This window comes from Oryx dammah, unplaced genomic scaffold (genome assembly GCF_014754425.2).
Source record: "Oryx dammah isolate SB20612 unplaced genomic scaffold, SCBI_Odam_1.1 HiC_scaffold_2, whole genome shotgun sequence".
Classification (NCBI taxonomy): domain Eukaryota; kingdom Metazoa; phylum Chordata; class Mammalia; order Artiodactyla; family Bovidae; genus Oryx; species Oryx dammah.
The window spans coordinates 86201901-86219211 of record NW_024070186.1 but is presented as its reverse complement, the minus strand read 5'-3'; positions in this window follow the sequence as shown (position 1 = coordinate 86219211).

Here is a 17311-nt window from a genome sequence, read left to right as displayed (position 1 = left end):
CCACATCAGTGTCCCCTGCCTGCATTCTACTCTACCCGCCCACTGTGAGCTCTTGGCACTCTCTCTCAACCTCCTGTTAGAGCACTTGTCACACAATGTTGTTATTTAGTATTTTCCCAAATAGAACAAACAAGTAACTGAATGAAATGAATGAGTGTGAGGAATCGCCTGTCCTGTGTTGAGGCAAGCAGGCATGAAGCGCCGCTCCAAGGATCTTTCCTGACAAGGATCACCTTTCCTGTCCTCTTTAATCACCCCGAGCTCAGCAGCACTCCCTCTGCAAAATCCCAGTGATATCCCCAAAGACACCACACACAGCCTTCCAAATTAAGCCAGAAGAACCTACGCTGAGGTCTTAGACAGAGGAGACCCTAACAGGGTCAGCTCACTTTGGGGTCCTATAGTTAGATGAACATGATCAGTTTTCCCCTTTTCCACATGGATCTCTGTAACGACTGTTCTCTGTCTACCTCTTCACTACCAGCAGGAGCAGGTCTGATTTCTTCCAATCAAAGAGCCCGAACTCGTCCAAATCTGAGATGATTATAAAGCCAACTGACCCTGGGGCTCTCTAGTCTCTCTGCGCTACTTGTCTTTAAGGTGTCCCTGCTGGTTTTCCCCAGATCAGAGATCCCCAGGGGACTCCTACAGACAAGTTCTGTGGGTGCCCACCCCTCAGTGTCTATGTGGGTTCAACTACTCCTAATAGCTGGGTTCACACAAATAGACATGACTCTTCCTGGAGAGTGAGAGAACCACTGGGGAAACTGTCTTTGAATGTTTTCCCTCTCTGCCTGTCAGTGGGAACAAGAACCAACAAGAAGGACATTGAAAGACAGGGGATGGGATTGTTCTGACCTTGCGTCTGATTACCTCCCCTCTTAGCTCTCTTATCTCTTCTTGTGCCAGCAAATATCTGCAATGATTGCTTTCCCAAATCTTGAAGTGATGAAAATGTCTTCATCTCCCTTCTCCTCCCTCAACTTTGCAACTGTTTCTGTTTTGTTTTGTTCAATAGTCATTATCAGAGTGGATAACATTCCAAATGCCCTTCACTCACTTATTATTAAACTGCTAGCTTTTTCTTGCCAGGAGATATGATGATATTTACATGCTCTAAAAATATACTAGGTATTTAAAAATTGTTATGTCTATAAGGTAAGCTGAGAGAAGAATGCTGAAGACATGCAAAAGACTGCTGAAGTTGATAGAATATCCAAATGTTTTCCAACCAGAGAGAAAAATAGCTACAGTACAAAATTTTTACTTGTTCTGAGGTTCTTTGTTTATTGTTACAAACTAGATGTGATTCATAGGAAGCCAAAACTTGATTTTCAGCAAGTTCTCAAGCTTCTCTTTACGTGCTTAGTTGTTCAATCGTGTCTGACTCTCTGTGTCCCTATGGACTGTAGCTCTCCAGGCTCCTTTGTCCATGGAATTCTCCAGGCAAGAATACTGGAGTGGGTTGCCATGCCCTCCTCCAGGGGATCTTCCTAACCCAAGGATCAAACCCACATCTCCTGCACTGGTAGGTAGATTCTTTACCACTGAGCCACCTGGAAAGCCCTAAGCTTCTCTTCCCAATATTTAACTTAGACTTGAGATCTTCACAGGCCAAGAGTGAGAAGACTATTCAACAGGGGAGGGGAAAGGGGCCACTGCAGCCCAGCAATCATTCATTTATGTTTTCATCTATCCATCCATTCCCTTCCTTTCTCCATGATTCAACGAATGCTGGCACTTTGATCTCTGATTTCTCAGCCTTTTCTAAACCCAGCTTGTACATCCGGAAGTTCTCGGTTCACATACTGCTGAAGCCTAGCTTAAAGGATTTTGGAGTCACCTTACTTCTCACATTTTCCTGTAGTAGACAGTCTCCTCAAATCTCTATGTCTCAGTTTCTTCCTGTTCTGTCAGTGTTCCTGTGGTGTAGACAACTTATACCGGCTAGGGGGTAATAGAGCTGCCCTGATGATTTTCCAGGCTGATGGGCCCTCCCAGGGGCATTTCTGAATTCCTCTACTACATTTGGTTTAAAGAACACTGGAGTGAACCAGGAGACCAAGCTCTACACCTCAGCTCTATAATAACTGAGCTGTGTGAACTTGGGTTACCTCTTGTCTTCTCTGGGCCTTATAAGACAAGATAGAACCTTATCTATATAAAATGGGATGGTCAGACCAGATGATCTCCATAGTCCCTGGTAGCAATCACTCTGGTTTCTCTGATTCTGCTCTTCCCAAAGGCCTGGAAACACCAGGAGATAGGAAATTGCTTCTTGCCACATTACCTCTGCTTGACCAAGCTATTCCAAGCAGCTGGGACACCTGTGCCCCTGTCTTGGTGCCACACCCCTGCCCTCTGCCAGTGACGGCCCAGGTGTCAGTGGGCTCCTCTCTGTGAGGTTACCAAATGACCTGATTGGAAAGAGTAGGTATTAAAAGTCCTGTTCTTAGTCCCTGAAACATTGTCTCTGCTTGATGCCTGCAGCCATGGGGCTGGTTCTCCTCCTCCTACTGTGGCTGAGCCCTGTGGCCCCAAACCAGGAGACAGGTGAGGAGCCAGGCTAGCAGGTCAAAGGGACATGGCCTCTAGTCTCTTTCTTATTCACTGATTCATTTACTCAACCATTTTTGTCCCTAGCATGATCCTTCTATGTTTGCTAATTTATTAATGAAATAATTCATTTATTCAGACATTTACTAAGCATCTACCAGTGCTTAAGGTGGCTTCTCTATGTACCACATTCATATTTATAAGATGTCTTTGGGTGATTCACTTGGGAAGGTCTATTTTGGTTGGAGAGTCCAGAGGAATGTCTAGAAGAGGTTCCTATGAGTAGAGGCAGCACAAAGCTCTAGAATGTGCCCTGTCAGAGGGCTAGGAGTGAAGGTGGTATGACAAGCCCAGATCTGGATTCATAGGCAGACTCACTGGGTACCAACCCATTTGGTTTGCTAAAATATTCCTGGGAATGCAGTGGGATGGAGAAAGCTATATCTGCCAGAATATCTTTTGGGAGAAAACTGGGTATCATTGGTAGGAATACTTTTTGCAAGGATGGGCGCCTTAAGATGTGCTTAAGCAACAAAAGATGTGTTAATATGTTGCTTGTAAAAACTGTAGCAGGAGGATGAGTCTGCCTCATGGCCCCTTTCCACACCTTTCCCCAGCCATGCTTACCCTCTTCTCTATAAAACTGTCAAACATATTTAAAGAATATTATTCTGAAGGGCTGCAAACTATTAGCATTGGGTTCTTCACCCCACCTTGCTTGGGGCTCTTCCTGGCCCCTCAGCTTGTCACTTCTATAAGCCTCTTCATCTGAAGCCAATGGGATGGTCACAGAGGAGTCCCTGAGCTGTCGGCTCCCCACCAGAAAGCTGTTTCCTGATGGGTGCACTGCCTCTCCGCCAACCCCGCAGCCCTCTCTTCTTACTTGTGGCACAGCACTTACCATGCAGTATGGCGATGTTCTGGTTACCTGTAGTGGGATGCCTCTCCTTTCACTAGACTGAGCTCCTGGAAGGTGTTTCTCTGGACTATCGGGTGGGGCAGGGCAGTAGAATGTACCTCCATGATCCACCATAGTACCCGGTTCAGAGAGTCCCTGAATAGAATAAAAGGAAAAAATGAGTGAATGAACGAGTGCTTGCTCACCATGGGGTGGACTTCCTTTCCCTTATTGTGCTGTCATTTTTCTGATGGGACTGGTCAGCGCTGTTAGGAACTGTAAATCTGTCCTGACATTTGGATGCCCCTGGGAGCGCAAGTGTGAGCCCAAACTCAACTCAGATCTTTTAAACTAAATATAAATTACTTGATAATGAAACTACAGAGATGCATTTTCTGCCTTTGATGAGCTGATAGGATGACAGATACACACTTCTGGAAAGAAGATGATAACAGTGATTGAGACAGGGATTAATGCTATGTTAACTTGGGTATTCTTTGGAAGGACTGATACTAAAGCTGAAACTCCAGTACTTTGGCCACCTCATGTGAAGAGTTGACTCATTGGAAAAGACTCTGATGCTGGGAGGGATTGGGGGCAGGAGGAAAAGGGGATGACGGAGGATGAGATGGCTGGATGGCATCACTGACTCGATGGACGTGAGTTTGAGTAAACTCCGGGGATTGGTGATGGACAGGGAGGCCTGGCGTGCTGCGATTCATGGGGTCGCAAAGAGTTGGACACGATTGAACTGAACTGAACTGAATGTTAACATAATGAAATCAATAGGTTTTAAGAGTAAAAAAAATTTAAACCCTACATCCCAGCTAGGGGATGTAGGAAGTCCTCTCAGGATAGATCAAATTTATTTAAAAAAATTTTTATTATGAAAATTTGTTCATTAAATTAATAGTTTAATGAACCCAGTGAACCTATTGGCTAGCTTGAAAATTATCAACACTTTGCCCAAATTCTTATCTACCATATTAAAATAATCACAATACCTTATCAGAGCTGAAATAATGAAAATAACTACTACCACTTAATACCTATCGGTGTGCATATTTCTCCAACTATCAAAAAGGCCTTTTTGCAATTGGGTTATTTGAATCAGGATCTGAACAAGGTCTATACATTACATTTAGCTGTTATATTCTTAAGTCTCTTTAAATCTATACCAGCCTTTTTTCTTTTTTATGCTGTTTATTTGTTGAAGAAACTATGCCATTTGTCTTGTAGATAGCCCTGCATTCTGGATTTGTCTGATCTGATGTTTGTTGGTGCTCCTCTGTCCATTGCATTACCTGAAATCTGGTAGTTAAGGCTCATATCTTTTGGTAAGAATGTTCTGTAGATGAGGCTGTGTGCTTCCTACTGTATCGTGAAGGAGATAAGCAATGTCTGGTCATCTCACTTTTACTAGTGTTAAACGTCATCAGCCAGGTGCATTCATATGTAGGTCTGTTAAAAAAAGGTCCCCTTCGATCTTTCTCTAATGATTTTAACTTGCAGTGATGATTGTCACCTGGATCCATTTTTTCATTAGTGAGAGGGGCTTGGGAATTGACAAATGGTGGTTTTCTACGTCTGTCATTCCTTCTGCATTTGTTAGCCGGAGTTCTTCTATAAAGAAGATCTTTCCCTCTTCAACTATTTGGTTTGTGTGGGAAAACTGGATAAATGAGTCTTCATTTATTACTCTCAAAATAATTAGCTAGTTCCTTAGCAACCCTGGGAAGACTGAATTTAATCGTGACCTTGAAGGATAACAATGTTTTTGTCTAGTGGTTGTGAGAGGAAAGGGCCTTCCTAGCAGAGGAAGCAGCTTTAACAAAGGCTCAAAAGCAGGAGTATGCAGTGTGTTTAGAGAGTGCCAGAGGGCAGTGGCCAGTGGCTTTTTGAGGGAGAGCCTTGTGCCTGCATGTTGTGGGGAAAACAGGGAAAAAGTCAGGATTGCTAGTTCCTCTCCCAGCTCTATCACCCACTCAAGCATGACCTTAAGAACATGGCTTTTCTATTTTTAGATCAGTGTATTTCAAACTTCTCTGGCCATAATCCACATTAAGAAATATGTTTCATCATTTGATCCAGTACTTAGATACATATATATAAAAGCAAGCAAAATTTTCAAAAAGAACCCCAAGAAACTTACACATACAAGTGGATGTTTCCTATTCTATTCTATTCCACTCCACTCCATTCCATCCCATCCCATCCCAAACTGTTAAAATAAATGCTGATATCACTAGACCACTGACTTGATCTCTGACTTTCACGTGGGCTATGGTCCTCATTTGTATGGTCCCTGGGACAGTTCCTGTCTTTCAAAAGTGTGATTTTAGTATCACCAGACCACTGACTTGATCTCTGACTCCCACGTGGGCTATGATCCTCATTTGTATGGTCCCTGGGACTGCTCCTATCTTTGAAATGTGTTTTTTTTTTTTTTTTTTAATTTGTTTTGGCAGCTCTGGGTCTTCATTGCAGTACATGAGCTTCTCTGGTTGTGGTGCATGAGCCTTATAGTGCATGGGCTCAGTTGTTAAGGCACTTGGGCTTAGCTGTAGCATGTGAGATCTTAGTTCCCCAACCAGGGATCGAACCTGGGCCCCCTGCATTGGGAGCATGGAGTTTTATCCACTGGACCACCACGGAAGTCCCTCCTGGGACAGTCTTTTGATTGATTCCTGGTCTTGGTGACAACCTGACCCTGAACCAGGCACACGGGAAGGGGGCTGGTGTGAGAAGGGAAACTGATCATTAGCAGGAGGCTCCTGACCAGAACATGAGGCAGAAGCTAGACCAAACTCAGAGGTCACTGCTCCAGCCCCTCCCACCATCACCTTGAGCGTGGGTTGGTCTTTGGCTCCCTTTTCACTAGACACCTACCTGCTGGCCTCTGTTTCCACAACAGGGTGGGCTAGCCACACCTGGCCCCACATCCTCTCTGTGGCTTGCTCCCTGTTGATCTTGTCAGCTCTGGAATGTCCTCCAGATTATCCCTAAACAAAGCCCCAGGCAAGTGTAACCTAATAAGAAGGTCAAGGGAAAGGGAAAACAACATGGAGAGTTCTGGGCACGAGAGCACCTGGGGCACCTTTCGACCTGAGCCACAGACTCACCAGGTCACTGGGGCCATGGTCTCCACCTGGCAGCGCCTTGTCTTCCTCGTCTTACAGAAGATGACCCCCTCATCTTGCAGTGGATAAGCGTGTGTTCAGTGCTCAGTCACTCAGTCATGTCCGACTCTGAGATCCCAATGACTGTAACCCACCAGGCTCCTCTGTCCATGCAATTTTCCAGGCTAGAATATGGGAGTGAGTTGCCATTTTCTTCTCCAGTGGATCCTCCCATCCCAGGGACTGAACCGGCATCTCCTGTGTGAATTCTTTACCACTGTGATAATAATTGCATTGAACACCTCGGGGAATTAGTAGGAACTGGGGTTGGTGAACTAGCAGGGACCTTGGAGACCTTCTTCTCACTGTGTGGGTGTTTTCTCTGCCCCTCTTGTCACAGCTCTTCTGTTCTCTCTGTTGCCTCTCTTTTTCCCTTGCTGTCACTCCTGTCACTCTTGTTTTGTCACTCTTCTCTCTTGGTCTCTTTTTAGTAACAACTTTATTGAGATATAATTCACATAATGTGAAAGACATCCTTTTAAAATATACAATTCAATGGTTTTTAGCGTATTCACAGTGGTACAACCAACACTGTTACCTAAGTTTAGAACATTTCATCACCTTCCAAAGAAATGCTGTATCATTGACAATCACCCATCTATTGCCTACACCTTCCCACCCCTAGCTACCATTAATCTACTTTCCATCTCTGTGGATTTGCCTATTCCAGACATTTCACATAAACAAACTCAAACAACATGTGACATTTCACGGCTGACTTCTTCCATTTAGTATCATATTTTCAAGGTACCTCCCTGCTGTAGCATGTATCAGCATTTCATTCATTTTTATGGCTGAATAGCATTCCATTGTGTAGAAATACCATGTTTTGTTTTATCTGCTCATCAGTTGAACATTTGAATTATTTCCACTTTTTGGCCATTATGAATAATGCTTCTCTGAACATTTTTGGACAGGTTTTCATGTGAACATATATTTCCAGTTCTTTTCAGTATATACCCAGAAGTGGATTTGCTGGGTCATTTGGTAACTCTACATATAACATTCCGAGAAACTGCCAAACAGTTTTGCAAAGTAGCTGCACCATTTTACATTTCCACCAGCAATGTAAGGGGTTCCAGTTTCTCCACATCCTTACCAATACTTGTTTTCTGTCTTTTTCTTTTTAACCTAATAGTGGTAACTCATTGTGACTCAAATTTTCATTTTCCTGATAATTATGTGCTTATAGGCCATTTGTGTATCCTCTTTGGATAAGTCTTTTGTTCATTTTAAAAAATATTATTTATTTTTAATTGACGTTCAGTTCAGTTCTTGCCTGGAAAATCCCATGGACGGAGGAGCCTGGTAGGCTGCAGTCCATGGGGTCACGAAGAGTCGGACACAACTGAGTGACTTCACTTTCAGTTCAGTCGCTCAATTGTGTCCGACTCTTTGCGACGCCATGGACTGCAGCACACCAGGCTTCCCTGTCCATCACCAACTCCGGGAGCTTGCTCAAACTCATGTCCATCTAGTTGGTGATGCCATCCAACCATCTCATCCTCTGTCATCCCCTTCTCCTCCTGCCTTCACTCTTTCCCAGCATCGGGGTCTTTTCCAGTGAGTTGGCTCTTCCCATCAGGTGGCTAAAGTATTGGAGCTTCAGCTTCAGCATCAGTCCTTCCAATGAATATTCAGGACTGATTTCCTTTAGGATTGACTGATTTGATCTCCTTGGAGTCCAAGGAACTCTCCAGAGTCTTCAAACACCACAGCTCAAAAGCATCAATTCTTTGACGCTCAGCTTTCTTTATGGTCCAACTCTCACATCCATACATGACTACTGGAAAAACTATAGTTTTGACTAGACAGGCCTTTGTTGGTAAAGTAATGTCTCTGCTTTTTAATATGCTGTTTAGGTTTGTCATAGCTTTTCTTCCAAAGAGAAAGCATCTTTTAATTTCACGGCTGCAGTCACCATCTACAGTGATTTTGGAGCCCAAGAAAATAAAATATGTCATTGTTTTGATTGTTTCCCCATCTATTTGCTGTGAAGTGATGGGACCAGATGCCATGATTTTTGTTTTTTGAATGTTGAGCTTTAAGCCAGCTTTTTTCATTCTCCTCTTTCACCTTCATCAAGAGGCTCTTTAGTTTCTCTTCACTTTCTGCCATAAGAGTGGTGTAATCTGCATATCTGAGGTTATTGATAGTTCTCCTGGGAATCTTGATTCCAGCTTGTGTTTCATCAAGCCAGACATTTCTTATGATATAATCTGCATGTAAGTTAAATAAGCAGGATGACAATATACAGCCTTGACGTACTCCTTTCCCAATTTGGAACCAATCTGTTGTTCCATGTCTGGTTTTAACTGTTGCTTCCGGACCTGCATACAGATTTCTCAGGAGGCAGGTCAGGCGGTCTGGTATTACGATCTCTTGAAGAATTTTCCACATTTTGTTGTCATCCACACAGTCAAAGGCTTTAGTGTAGTCAGTGGAGTAGAAGTAGATGTTTTTCTGCAATTCTCTGGCTTTTTCTAAGATCAAGTGGAATTTGACAATTTGATCTCTGGTTCCTCTTCCTTTTCTAAATCCAGCTTGGACATCTGGATGTTCTCAGCTCACATACTGTTGAAGCATAATTCAAGTACATAATTCATGTACTGTTGAAGGATAATTGCTTTATAATATTGTGTTGGTTTCTGCCATACATCAATATGAATCAGCCATAGGTATACATGTGTCCCCTCCTCTTGAGCCTCTATCCTTTGTTCATTTTTAAATTGGGTTATTTGTCTTTGTTGTTATAGAGTTTGTGAGAGTTCTTATATACTCTGAATAAAATTCTCTTATCACCTATATGATTTGCAGATGTTTTCTCATCCCATGGGTTGTCTTTTCATTTTTTTGATGGTATCCCTAGAAGCACAAGCTTCTACGTTTTGATCAAGTCTCCTTTATTCTTTCTTTTTTCACTGTGGTTTTGGTGGAATTCTGGAATACTGGAGTGGATTGCCATTGCCTTTTCCAGGGGATCTTCCCGACCCAGGGTCAAACCTGGCTGGGTCTCTTGCATTGCAGGTGGATTCTTTACCATCTGAGCCACCAGGGAAGTCCACATCTGAGAAACTACTGCTTAATCCAAGGTCATGACAGCATGCAGAGTTTTATAGTTTTAACTCTTACATTTAGGTCTGTGATCCATGTTGAGTTAATATTTGTATATGGTATGAGGTAGAGGTCCAGATTCATTCTTTTGCATATGAATATCCAGTGTCCCAGCACTATTTGTTAAATCTGTTTCTTTAAAAACTTTTTATTGTTTGATTTTTGGCTGGGCTGGGTCTTCATTGCTACACTGGCTTTTCTCTCATTGTGGTGAGTGGTGGCTGCTCTCTAGTTGTGGTACATATGCTTCTCATTGCGGTGGCTTCTCTTGTTGTGGAGCACAGGCCCTAGGGTGCACGGGCTTCAGTGGTTGTGATTCCCCAGCTCTGGAGCACAGGCTCAATAGTTGTGGCCCATGGGCTTAGTTGTTCCACTGCATGTGGGATCTTCCCAGACCAGGGGTCGAACCTGTGTCTCCTGCACTGGCAGGTGGATTCTTTACCACTGAGCCACCAGGGAAGCCCAATCTGTCTCTTTTTAACATCCCTTTTTCTCCAGGCAGCTGCTTCCAATCCCAGCCCCTCTGCTGCCTTGAAATGGATCACCACTGCAGGAGAGGAAGCTGCTTCTGGGGTGAATTCTGCCATGTGTTACCAGACTGCTGCCCAAACCACCATGCCCTCTGCAAGCCCAGGAATGTACATGCAGGCTCCTTTCCACCCCCAGGAGAGCTAGAGGCTGTGACTGACAGAGGCAAGCCCCTTGCCTGTACTTCAGGCCAAGGCCAGGGTGTGGACTGGGTGATTCCTAAGGTCCCTGACATTCCCGAGATCCTGACATTTTGTCCATTTCATATCAAAAGGGCCTATACATTCCTCCCAGCTTTCTTTGCCCACTGTTCCTCGCTACTTGCTGCTCTTCCCTGAGCTACTTTTCTGGGTCCCACAAGGAGAGGTTCAGCTGCTGGTGGTTGGGGAACAGAGTAGGGAAATAAGGGTGGCTGGGCTCCCCTTAACGGTCCCTGCTTCTCCTATAGTATAGATGCCTCTTGACCCGTCCCGGGTAGACTTCTGAGGGCAGACAGGAGGGGGTGGGAGGCAGGGATGAGGACAGGAGATTTCACCATGTTTTCTCAGCTCCTCAAACTACCAGCATGATGCTGCAGATGGTGCTGAGGATGGAGAACCCATCCAGGGCTGTCAGAAGTGACGTCGACTGGATGTAGAGCACGGTGAGTGCCCTGGAGATGCCCCTAGAAGGGGTGGCCAGCAAGCTGCTCCTGCCTCCCTGGCCTCCAGGACCCAAAGTTAAGGAGCAGTTACCAATGGGGGCAAAGGGCCTGTGGCGGATGGGGCACCATGGCAACCACGGATTTATGGTAGAAGCCAGGGTTCCTGCCTGTGAACACTGACACTTAATTTCATATGATTCTCATGTGTCATGAAATACCATTCTTCTTTTGACTTTTTTCAACCATTTAAAAAGGTAAAAAGAAAAAAAATTCTTAACTTGTGATTTATACAAAAGAAAACAGGGAGAAAGACAGATTTGGTCCACCGATTGTGGTTTGCTGTTCTCTGCCTTAAATCATCTGTCGTTTATTTTCCTTTTGAGTCTTGGCTTCAGCCCTGGTCTGTCCAGCTGTGCCCAGCATTGGAGGAAAGCTCTTGGCCCCTACCCTGGCATGTTACAGCACTGGGCAGAAAGAAAGGCAGCCAGGACAATGGAAAGAACTTGGACAGGTCCATCTGAATCCAGATAGACCTGGTTTCAGATCCTGGCTAAACTTAAGCCTTCAGCCTCCTTAACTTTTCTGAGCCTTCCTTTCCTCATCTGTATCCTAGAGCTTGCCTTGTAGGATTCTTGTGCAAAGGTCTGGTTCTTGGCAGATGAACAAGACAGCGCTGTTATTTGGGGAAACGTAATGGAACAGGCCTTCACTTACTGCTCTCTCAGGTCCAGCAGCTTCTCCAAACCAACCTCCCGGGGCTGCCCCTCTCGATCACCGTGAAGGGACTCAAGAAGAGAGCCTGATGCCTGCCTGGCACTCCTCCCCTGGCCTCTACCAGCAGGGCCCCTTGAGCAGAGCTCAGCCTCCCGCCCTGGGCCCGCCAGGGCTGCGACACCGGGCCCAGTGGTGCTGCAGCTCTGCCCCCTGCCGCCCTGTGTGCTTCCCCGTGGGTTCAACCAGAGGAAGACGGAAACCTGCTGTTGTCCTAAACTTGTTTAAATGTTCATAAAATCAGTCAGACAAGTTATAAAACAGAAATTTGGCTCACGATATTTATTGTTTTGTGATGGTTACAGTAAATATGGGTCTCGAAAGCAGGAAGGGAAAACCTAGCGGTGCTGTGACTGAATAATTCTTGCCTCTCTCCTCAGTATTCCTTCCCGGCTCTGTGGTACTGCCTATGAGGCCTGACGTAGCCTGGCCTGAGGCCTGTGACCTCTTGCCCACCCCCTTCTCTTCCCACGGGGCCAAAAGTGGCAGGGGACCTTCCTCTGGTGTGCTGGGAGTGGCCTCCTTGGGGTCTCCTTGAGCAGGATTTCAAAACACTAGAAAAAATGATGCCGCTGGCTTTGGGGTCCACTGAAGCCATCTTTTCCTCCTGCTCTGTGCCCGGTGCCCTTCCTGCCAGCCTCCTGGACTCCAAAGCTCAGGAGCATTTTTCACATCTCTATGCCCTGGTTTTCTTCTGCAAGGTGCCAAGTATTTTGAATTCTACCTCACAACACAGTTCACATCTGCCCCCTTCATATGCCACTGCCCAAGTCCTAGGCCACAGCCCCGTACTGGTCCTCTTGCCCTTACTAGTCTCAGCCCACATTGTACCACATCATACCCTGCAAAGCAGAGCTCTGGTGTTGCCAGTTCCCCTCACTCAGAAACCACAGCTGGCCTCCCACTGTCTCCAGAATGAGGCTAACCACCCGTGCGTGGCCTGCTGAGTCCTCCACTCCATGGACCCAAGGCACGCTTCTGGCCTTATCTCCCGCTGGTCCCTCTCCCACACCTTGGTTCCAGCTAGACAGAATGACTGGTCATCCCCATCCAAGGCTCGCTCTAGACCTTTGCTAATCTGGACATTGGCTTCTAGTAAATGATAATAGCATAGGATGCCCTGTCAGCACAGAGCCTAGTTATTGGCTAATAGGTCTGTTTTAGCTTAGTTTCTCTGAAAGCAGAGCCTGAATGAGTTATTTAGGGACATGATCCAGAGGAGTGGGGAAAGGAGAAATGGCACAGAGGAGAAGGGAGAGCCAGTCAAAAGGTGTTAGCCAGTTGGCCTCTGCTATGGCTGGTGGCTGCTCCATCCTTGGAACCTTCCAAGAAGCGTGTCTGAGAACCACCTGTCCCAGCAATGAAACAGGGGGCATCTGTCTGTGGGCCCCCATTCTCCTTGGCTTGTGAGTTGCTCCCCAGCACCCAGTTCTCCCAGTTCTTCACTGCTGTGTGTGAGGGCTGAATAGCCCCCAGAAGCACCCCAAGCCTCAGTATCAGGGAGGTCCTGGAACAGAGGCCAGATGGCACGTGGCAAGGCTCTGCCTGCTCACTGCTGGGAAGCTGGTCCTTGCAGCAGTGGCTGGAATAGGCAGCAAGGCAAAGAGGACTTGAAATGGTGCATGAAAGCTGTCCTACCTCCTGGCTCTATGGAGCACATGCTTTAAGCTACAGATGTCTTTTTCTGCCCAGGGACGCAGGAACCCCAGGGAGAGACAGCCCTGGACCCTGTTTGGGAGAGCCCCACCCACACCTCCAGAGCCTGAGATGTCCTTTCCTTGCCAAGAAGAGTTTTTCAGGGCAATGTAGAATGTGACCTCTCCAGTGGGGATCAAGCTGTGGGCCTCATAGAGAGCCCAACAGTGCTGATTTGCAGGCTCTTTCTCCTTTCTTGAATCAGTGCTCATTCCTTTCAAATGCCTAGAAACTCCATCCCATTCTTTCCTGTCTCTCCTTCATTATCCCCCACCCCAACCAGGGTCCCCACAGATGTTCCAGCACTGGCACAGGTTCCTCGTTAGTTGAGTGTACAGGTGGTGCACGTGTGCATGCAAATTTGATTTCTACCCAGCCCTCCACCATTCCTCCCTGTGTCCCTCTAGTACCTTTCCCATGAAAGTCATTTCCCTGGCAGTGGCATACAACCTGGGCAAAACCCTGAGAAAGCAGAGGGCTCCCTGTAATGTAAGTCAAAATCACAATGAGAAATTCATGTCCACAAAGATGTCTAAAATTAAAAGGGCCAGTGATACCAGTGCTGATGAGAACATGGAGACTGGAACTCTCATATGTTGCTGGTGTAGTGTAAGTGGGCACAATTAATTTAGAAAACTGTTTGATGCTGTATACTAAAGCTAGACACGTGACCCAGCAATTTCATTCCTGAGTGTATGTATACATACTCGAGATATATACAAGATTGTTGATAGTGGTATTATTCAGAATAGTGAAAGACTAGAAATAACCCAAAAGTCCACAATAGGAAAATAGAAAAATTAGTTGTGGTATATTTGTACAATGGATACTACCTAAAAACAAAAAAAGAATGAACCACTGTTATATACAACATGGGTGAATTTCCCAGGCATAAAGTTAAGAAGTCAGATGCAAGAAATTATGTATGCATAGTCCCATTTATATGAAGTTCAAAAATAGGCAGAAATACTTTAAGGTGATAGAGGTGAGAATGGTGGTCCTTGGAGGGATATTGACTGGAAAGGACACAAGGGAGCCTACTGAGATGCTGATAACATCCTATATTCTGATCTGAGTTGTGAATGCATCCTGGGTGTTCAGTTCAGTTCAGTCACTCATGTCCAACTCTGTGACCCCCTGGATTGGAGCACACCAGGCTTCCCTGTCCTTCACTATCTCCTGAAGTTTGCTCAAACTCATGTCCATTGAGTCGGTGATGCCATCCAACCATCTCATACTCTGTTGCTCCCTTCTCTTCCTACCCTTAATCTTTCCCAACATCAAGGTCTTTTCCAATGAGTTGGCTCTTCACATCAGGCGGCCAAAGTTACTGGAGCTTTAGCATAAGTCCTTCCAAAGAATATTCAGGATTGATTTCCTTTAGGATTGAGTGGTTTGATCTCCTTGCTTTTCAAGGGATTCTCAAGAGTCTTCTCCAGCACTGCAGTTTGAAAGCATCAGTTGTTTGGCACTCAGCCTTCTTTATGGTCCAACTCTCACATCTGTATGTGACTACTGGAAAAACCATAGCTTTGACTATATGGACCTTTGTTGGCAAAGGAATGTCTCTGCCTTTTAATACAATGTCTAGGTTTGTCATAGCTTTCCTTCCACGGAGAAAGCATGTTTTAATTTCATGGCTGCAGTCACTGTCCACAGTGATTTTGGAGCCCAAGAAAATAAAGTTTGTCACTGTTTCCATTTTTTCCCCTATCTATTTGCTATGAAGTGATGGGACTGAATGACATGATCTTAGTTTTTTGAATGCTGAGTTTTAAGAATTCACCAAGCTGTATACTACTTGAGATTGGCGGAGCTAACTCTATGTGGACTGTACTCTAATAAAAGAAATGAAGGAAGAGAGGGCTCCCCAGAAACAAAGGTTTCCATGCTATACCCAAGGAAATAGGGGTTAGGATATGGAGGAGTCTGTTCTCAGGGCTTTGCAAACTTAGATGCTCCCTCCCACCTCTCTTTATCTATACATTTGGTACCTGCGGGGACTCACTCAGACCCGCAGAGTTGGTATAAAGATTGATATTTTTAAAATGCATTTATTTGGTTGCACTGAGTCAGGATCTTAAGTTTTGGTATTGGAACTCTTAGTTGCAGGGATTTACTCCCCTGACCAGGGGTCGAACCTTGGGCCTCTGCATTGGGAACTTGGAGTCTTAGCCACTAGACCACCAGAGAATTATAAAGATTATTTGAAAGAGGAAACATTTGACCTACAAAAGATGCAGAAAGAAATGTTATCTGAACTTCTCTTGTCTGACTAAAGCAGAGCCTTCTAAAAATACAGTTGCCATTAATCCCTGTCCAAGGGACTTTCCAGCCAATTTCAGCTGCCATGGAGACAGACTGCCAATGGTACCTTCCACGTCTTCCCACAGAAGTGCTAAGCTCTGTGCCTTTGTTAAGGGCGGTATAGAAACATTTATCTCTGGTTTTTCAGTGAAAACAGCTTTGTGGTGCAAGTGTAAGTAAACTTTGTCTCTTCTTCTGTTCATCTGTGTTTTCTCAGCTGGCCTCCAGTCACTGCACCCAGGTTGGAAGAGGAAAAACTTTGCCTCCCAACAAACACAGAACTTGTTTGCTGCGGCCTGTGGGGCTATGCTATAGCTCAATGGCCTAGCAGATCTAGAACCTTATATTTCAAGGACACTTTACTGGGTTAACTCTTTTGTCAGACCCTTTGCAGGCCAGTGCTTAGGCTTTACTGGATACCCTTGTCTTGAGTTGAATTCATCCCTAAAATGTGCACTGGCTTATTGAGGGGGAGGGAGTTCTAAATATTCTTGATGAGAAAGTCAGACCCAGCTCTACTTTCAAAACATATCCAGAATCTGATTGACTCTCATTACCTCCTCTGACACCATCATGGTCAGAGCCACCCTCATTTTTCACCTGGACTAGGGTGAAACCTCCTAACTAGGGCAAAACCTCCTAACTCCCAGTTTCTGTTTCAGCACAGGGCTGCCAGAGTAGTCCTTCCAAATCCCAAGTCATATTTCATCACTCCACAGCTCAAAACTCCCCAGGGGCTGCTCCCACCTCACTCAGAAAGCAGCCCCCAAGATTGGCAAGGCCCTTTATCACCCATGCCTTATCACCCTACTCCCCTGACCCCCAACTCTGCTCTCTCATGAGGCTCCAGTCACATGGCTCTTTGCTGTTTCTTGATCTAGGTCCTGCCTTAGTCTCTGGATCTTTCTTTATGAGTTCTGCTGTCTGGAGTGTTCTTCCCCATGTATCCACTTGACTAACTTTCTCACCAACTTGGAGTCATGGCTCAGATCCCATAGTGTTATTTAATACTGCAACCTGCCCCTCATCTCTGCATGCCACACACACCAGGTTCTTCTTACCTATCTTTTCCCCCCTTTTTTCCATAATATTCATCCCTATACCATTTACTTACTTATTATGTTTGTTGTTTGAACTCTCTTGGTTCACCAGGGAGTTAGTTCCACAAGGGCAGGGATCTGTTTTACTCAGTGATGTATCCTGGGTGCCTAGAACAGTGTCTGACATCTAGTAAGGTGCTCCACACATGTTTGCTAAATTAATAAAACTAGCCTCCTGTGCTCATTCAGGGTGAGACCTCAATTGGGCTGAACAAAATGTTCAGGAGCTTTCTGGTTAGGACTATTATGGACTCAATGTCAACAGTCATGTGTCCAGCCTTGGAAATTCCCCCAGGTACAGAGGAAGATGGACTGACAAATTTCAGCAAAACCCAGAAAAGCATTCAGTCAGGCTTCCCTTCTAGTAGATTTCTGGTTAGATCCCATAATAGGCAACTGGGCTGGAGCTGAGCTGTTGATTACTAGATGATGAAAAGAAAAAGGAAATGGAGAAGGAAATTCCATGGTGGAGGGGTGAAAAGGGTACCTGGAGTACCTTGGTCTGTAGTTTAAGCCACCA